Raw genomic sequence first — 6,750 nt, 5'->3', positions numbered from 1 at the left:
GGTAAGGGTGGGGTGGGTGTGTCCTGCGAGGACAGGCCTGTGAAGCAGGACCCTAAATGGGCTCAGGAGGCCCCTGGGGAGGTGGGGGAAGGTTCAGGCTTGTGGGTCAAGGATTTAGAGCTTTGTTCTGTTGGCCCTGGGGCACCGCTGTTACTTATTATTATTATTATTATTAATTTCTTTTCAGCGTAACAGAATTCATTATTTTTGCACCACACCCAGTGCTCCATGCAATCCATGCCCTCCATAATACCCACCACCTGGCTCCCCCAACCTCCCACCCCCCGCCCCTTCAAAACCCTCAGATTGTTTTTCAGAGTCCGTAGTCTCTCATGGTTCATCTCCCCTTCCAATTTCCCTCAACTCCCTTCTCCTGTTACTTCTTGAGCCAGGTCCTCTCACTCACTACCCTGAAAACAGCATCTGCCTTTCGTTGGGGTGTAGCAACTCGAATTCACAGTTTTAGGAAATCGGCAGGATCTCTCCTCCCTGGCTGCTGCTGCGGGAGCCATGCGTGATTCGTGATTCGTGATTCCTCTCTCGGAGGGGCAGACTCTTGAGGCTGCAAATCACCTTCCCTCTGACTTTCACCACTTCCAGCGACAACGGCATAGCTCATCTTAAAGAGCCAGGTTTCGCGGCATGCGCGATAAACTCAGCTTTAAACTGACTATTGAAATCTACAAGCTGTTAATCCGGTGGCTGCCAGCGAAGCCCCATTCTCTTCACTGTTTAATCTTCACTTACAATGACAGAATTCATATGTTCTCTCTGCTACTCTCAGCAGCCCCCACCGAGCCTCCTTCCCCAGACCTCTCCCGCAGGCGCTCGCACAGCGGATACGTTCACAATCTCCTCTTTCCCTCTGCCCCCACCTAGAGCTCTCTCTAATTGGTCCATGCTGGAAACTCTTGGTCAAAGCAAGGAAATCATTTGGCAGGGGTAAATTCTGTGTGTGTGGAGGGAAAGGATGGTTACTCAAGGATCCTTACAGGGATTTGCCCACTCTGCCAGCGATTGGTCCAGGAGGTTCCAGGGATGGCTCAATGTGATGAGTGACCTTTGCTGGCTGGCTGGGTGGGGCCCCTGAGCAATGGAGAACCTTGTCCGGGACTTCCTGGGGGCAATCTAGGAGCATCACTGAGGTCAGTGTTGCCCCCTCCCCCTGGGACTCACAGAGCCCTCATACACTGAGTGAGAGCCTCCTCCCCACCCCTCACACCACAGCAACCATAGGCACAGACCGGGTCCTTATTGTCCTCACAGTCTTTCTATCTGTCCCCTACTCATGGCCCATGATGAGGCTTCAGTGGTACCCAAGATCCTACCCATGCTGGAACTTCTTCTTCAGGCTTCCTGTCCCTCCTTCTCATAGAGACTTACTTCCAGCCACACTGAACTGCCCTCTGTTTCCCCAGATGCCCCCTGCCCTTCCTCATCCCTAGGTCTTTGCACTCCCTGACTCCTCCCCCAACCATCCCTCACCGGGAAGCACCAGCTCCCCAGCTTCTCCCTAACTTGCAAACTCCAACATCACTCTCCCACAAAGCCTCCCCAGGTTCCCAAGCTCATGTGGGAGCCCTTCCTCTGAACTCCTGAGGCACTGTTGGTGCATTTGTGGACACCCCTCCTCCCGTTTTCTGCTTTGTATTCCAATAGCATGGCATGGAGTTTAGAATAAAAGTATGCTGTGTGGCCCTGAGAAAACGACTCAACCTCTCTGTGCCTGAATTTTCTAATCTATAGGAATAGTATTCCTACCTCAGAGGGGTGCTGAAAAAAATGAATGGGCCAGTATCTTAAAGTATATATGACGATATCTGGCATAGAGTGACTGCTTAAAAACCAGCAGGTGTGTTATCAATGTTGGGGGAGGTGTTACTATAAATATTCTATTTCTCTTACTGTGCTGTGAGTGAGTTCTTTCAGGACAGGACAATGTCTTGTTCCTACTGGGATCCCTCTAATTGCCCAGTATATTTTCTGGCACACAATATGCCCTTAGTAGTTGATAAATGAATGAACGAGCAAAAAAGGAGAAAAATTGCATAGGATGGGCTTTTCTGCTTGGATTAATTAATATTAATACAATTAAATAATATTAATATTCTTTTCCTATAGACTCTTCTTTACACACAGTCACACACTCCTCCCGCGACATCCCCTCTCATATATATGCACGGTCTGGGCGCATCTGAGGCCTTCCTCATAGGAGAGCAGAGATAAGCCTCTGGGGAGGCCGGCAAAGGCTGCTTTTCTGGATCCACACTGCACAGAGCACTGCAACCCTTCTCATCATTCAGTTATTTCGCTCATATACTGTCAGCAGTACTCTGCTCCAGACCCTGGGCTAGGTGCCACAACAAGATAGGCATTGTCCCAGCCTCCTGGTGCCTCTAGCAGAGGAGATGGACCTTAATGATTAACTCAAAGACCTATAAAATTATAACTATGACAGAGGCCATAAGAGGCCTCTCTGGGAAGGGCAAGCAAGCAGCGGGACACAGCTCAGGGGCCCTTATTCAGAGCATTTCCTATGGGATTGTACCCCAGGGGTTGCCTCTCATGTAAAAGACCACTCACACAATGCCTCCCACTGGAACTGAGCAATGCAGGAGCCTGAGAAAGGCTTTGGGAAGGAGGTAACCTGGGCCAAGAGTGACAGAATGAGAGTCAACCAGAAGAAGGGGCAGAAGAAAATATTCCAGCCTGTGCCATAGCGCTGAGACAGGAGGAAGCAAGGGGTCTTACAGGACCTGAAGGAAGACCACCGTGGCTGAATCAGAGAACACCAGGGGCAGAGGGAGCACGATGAGACAGGAGGGGACACAGCTACCAGACAACGTGGGGGTTTGCTAGTCAGACAGAGGGTCTGTGCCTTATCGTGCAAGTAGAGGAAAGGTTGGCAGGGCCCTTCAAAAATGCCTCAAAGCCCAATTTCCTGTGTATGGAACCTTCTCCATGGACATACCCATTCATAAAACTGGCCCAGCTGGGAGACATCAGCCGTTGCCCTGACTTTCCATTTCCCTCCTGTCCCCTGACCTATACAGCCCCTTCTCTACACCAGAACCAAGCCTCAAAAGACCCCATCACAGGGAATGGAATGAGAGGATCCGCAGAGGAAAGGATCGGCAGGGTAGGGCTCTCTCTGAGAGTGGGGCGAGGGTGGGCCCCTGCTTACTTTTTTTTTTTTTTTTTTTTTGGTCAAATCGGATCCAATTGTTCTACTCTGGGCTGGGTTCTCTTCACTCAGAGGGTCCCCAGGATTAATGCTCAACCAGGTTCAAAACCAGTCCGTGGGCAGCATCTGCTTCCATCAGTCATGCAATCGACAGCCTGTGGAGTATTACAGACGGAGGACACGCAGATCCCTGGGCCTGACCCTGGGTGGGAGATAGGGGGCATGACATAGAAGAGGTAGGTATTCCTTTCTCTGAGAGCTACTAACTCATTAGATGGAAGTAATCCTAACAGATCTCCCAGACAGTGATTGAATGACCACCAAGGGCATATGCCCACTGTCTTAGGCAGGTCCCAGAAACCAGCACAGGACACCTCTGTTCACATCTCACCTGTCAGATATGAACGTGTCCGCCTTGAACTGTGTCAGCTGGGCTGGAGCAGGGGGGGTGGAGGTGGGCGGTCCAAGAAGTCTTCATAAAACACCCAGACTCGGCAACTACGTGTGTGTGTGGGTGTGTGGGCATGCGCGTGCCTGAGCGTGTGCGTGGGCCCGGGGGGGGGGGGGGGGGGGGGGGGGAGGATCTGTGCGTATGTGTGAACATCTTCAGACTGGTCTTTGCCCAAAACATCCAGCTGCAGGCTTGTCCCTGCCTCCATTTGAAGTGGCCTTCTCCCCTCTCCTCAACACCCCGTACCTCCCAACCCTCACCTCCTCTACTGCTCACCCACAACACAAGAAGAACGAGTGGCCTCCCTCCAGGCCCAGAGATATCTGGTTTATTATGATTAAAGGCATAAGCTCTTACCTTACGGGAGCATTCGTCTTTACATTTTGAAAGGGGGCAACGCTTCTCCCGTAGGACGAGATCTCTAAAGGTGGGACATAGAGCGAGAGGCAGAGGAATTCCAACAGTTTTTGTTTTTGTTTTTTAAGATTTTATTCATTTATTTGACAGACAGAGATCACAAGTAGGCAGAGAGGCAGGCAGAGAGAGAGGAAGGAAAGCAGGCTTCCTGCTGAGCAGAGAGCCCAATGCGGGGCTCGATCCCAGGACCCTGAGATCATGACCTGAGCCGAAGGCAGAGGCTTTAACCCACTGAGCCACCCAGATGCCCCTTTCCAACAGTTTTTAAAAGTCTCCTTTAGGTCACGCACAGTCCCGGGCAAATCATGTCCATCATCTTTTTCATCCTTCATAACAATTCTGCAAAACACACATTCTCAGTCTGATTTCTCAGAAAGAGAAACGGAGGCATGGAGACAGGAACAGGGCTTGCCCCAGGTGACCCAGCGGTGGAGGGGAGGCATTTTTTAATACTCTGTCCCTTGATGGGGACAAAACATGGGAGTGGGGATGGTGACAGATGCCAGACAGCCTCCTTAGAGCCCTTCTGGGTACAGACACAGAGAACTACTCCTCTGCCCAGGCTTGCCCCACGTCCATCAGGCCCAAGGTCCTTCTAGAGCCCCACAGCCATTCTTCCTCCCCCCCCCCCCCCCGTCCCCCCCCCCCCCCCCCCCCCCCACAACCACTTACATTTTGGGAAGTAATTGACAAGGTGGGATTATTTGCCCTTGCATTCACACATCCCAAACTGAGGTGCTGGTTTGGGGCTATCCCTAAGCAGTTTTTAAGAAAGCAATCTAAACGGAATCAAGTGTACTTCCCGGCCTCAAAATTTAGCTACCGAATCATTTCTCTAGGTAATAATGATAATGAAAAATGGCCTCCAATTATTCAAAGCCTGTTTTCATGAATAATTCAGGAGCAAAGAAGCTGGGGCTCCTTACCTGCTTGCCACAGCACCCCTCCTCCACTCCAATCCTTTCCTCGCTCCTGGAGCACTTCTTGATTTAAAAAAAAAAAAAAAAAGATTGTAACTCTCTACACACTGAAGTATACAGGCTCTCATCACCTGGAAATGCCAGTTAAGACAACCACCAATAGACCCCACACCAGGTACCTGACACTGGGTTAAGCATGCTGTGTGCATTCCCTCATGCAATACCCTCAGGAGCTGGTATTATCCATGTCATACAGGTAAGGAAGCAGAGGTTCAGAAAGTGAAAGAAATTATTCCAAGGTCATAGGATGAAAAAGTGATCGAGGAAGGACCCAACCCTGGGAAATGCCAGAGCCTGGGCTCCACGCCACCACTGTCCATTTTCACCCAGGAGATGGGGCCATTTCCCCGGTTGCATTCCTGGTTACTGCTCTTCTTGCCCCCACTCCCAAGTCCAAGGCAGGAGAGCTTTCTCAGCTCATCCCAGAGCTTTAGGATTTGCACAGAATTATTATCCCTCCTGGAATGTTGCCAGACTCCCCAGTTTACACAGTGGTTTCTTGCAAGACCTGTTTGGTAGACAGAAACGTGGGGACGCTCTCTGGCATCTAGAGACAGGCTTTGCCTTATGCCAGATCCAGCTCCTTGGAGGAAATTTTTACTAAGTTTTATGTGTAGGTGAAAGCAATCTCAGTACCCACAATCCTCTCCCTTATCTTATCAATATAGCAACCTATATCCCAACACAACTAAGAGGACAGGTGGGAGGAGCAAGTTTGAAACAGCACTTTCAGGTGCCTGATCTAAGATGTCTGTGCTTGGTTCTGTTCTGGTTCTTTACCACCTCCCTTGAGACCAGGCACAAGGTGCCTTCCTCTACACTTAGCACAGGGAAGGGGCCAAGTCAGCCAAAGAAGACCAAAGCCGAGATACTTGAACATGGGAGAAGTAAAAAGACCCAGTTGACTCTGTCCACCCCCATCCCAAAGGGTCTTTCACAGCCCTTGGCAAAGCCAGCCAGCAGACCACCTGTATCTGTCCCCCCTTCTTCCTTAGACACAGAAGCCTGACATTTATGCCCATACACTGTCCTCTATACCCAGGAGTAAAGACTCCTTACACAGCTGGGTTCTGACCACAGGAAATGTAGCAGAAGAGTGTTGGGAAACTTCCAGTAAGCCTTCTTCTCCTTCTCTTCTTCCCATTTGCTGCCTGGTACTAAGATACGCTGGCAGGAGAGGACCAGAGCCCCTGCCACCTCATTCTTCTCTTGCCTATCCCCTGCTCATCTCCCGTTTGCCAGATGCACCTGGAAAAGAGAACACTTGAGCTGCATGGTCCTTAGTAGTTGATCCCTGGGACTCAGATAGGCAACCTCCCACCAAGGCAGGCTTGACTCCAGAAGACTCCTCACCCACTCCCCCCTTAGGCAGGATCCAAATAGCTCATAACATTTCTGCTGGAACCCCTACCCTTTGCCGTTGAAACCCACCTCAGCACTTGGAATCAAAGACAATTGAGTCTGCAGCCAATTCATTTACAATTATTTGTACTTGCTGATTCTTTTTGTGGTTGTGTTTCCTTTTTTTATTGTGGTGAAATATGCATAACATAAAATCTACCAAATGGATCATTTTTAAGTGTACAGTTCAGAGGCATAAGGTATATTTACATTGTTGTGTAACTATCTTGAGTACTATCCCTTTCCAAGTATTTTAAACTAAAATTCTGCCCCCATTAAACATTAGCACTCCCTCCAGTCTGCCCCTCCCCCACTTG

The 6,750-nt window shown here is 50.0% G+C and overlaps 1 long non-coding RNA gene across 4 annotated transcripts in view; it reads right to left on the bottom strand.

The window, feature by feature from the left end:
* Positions 1 to 3,070: 3,070 nt before the first annotated feature.
* LOC132015383 (uncharacterized) overlaps positions 3,071 to 6,750 on the bottom strand; it is a 43,820-nt gene continuing 40,140 nt past the window's right edge. For 3 of the 4 annotated variants that reach the window (XR_009403642.1, XR_009403641.1, XR_009403640.1), the window contains 2 exons: positions 4,979 to 5,035; positions 4,167 to 4,391 (listed from right to left, as the gene is read on the bottom strand). This is a non-coding gene — a long non-coding RNA (uncharacterized LOC132015383). Of the gene's footprint in view, positions 3,387 to 3,992; positions 4,057 to 4,166; positions 4,392 to 4,978; positions 5,036 to 6,750 lie in introns of those variants that run through there. The other variant, XR_009403643.1, reaches the window with a different exon arrangement.

The sequence above is a fragment of the Mustela nigripes genome, chromosome 4 (genome assembly GCF_022355385.1).
Source record: "Mustela nigripes isolate SB6536 chromosome 4, MUSNIG.SB6536, whole genome shotgun sequence".
Taxonomy (NCBI): Eukaryota; Metazoa; Chordata; class Mammalia; order Carnivora; family Mustelidae; genus Mustela; species Mustela nigripes.
The sequence above is the reverse complement of the archived record's forward strand: the minus strand, read 5'-3'. Positions and strand labels throughout refer to the sequence as shown.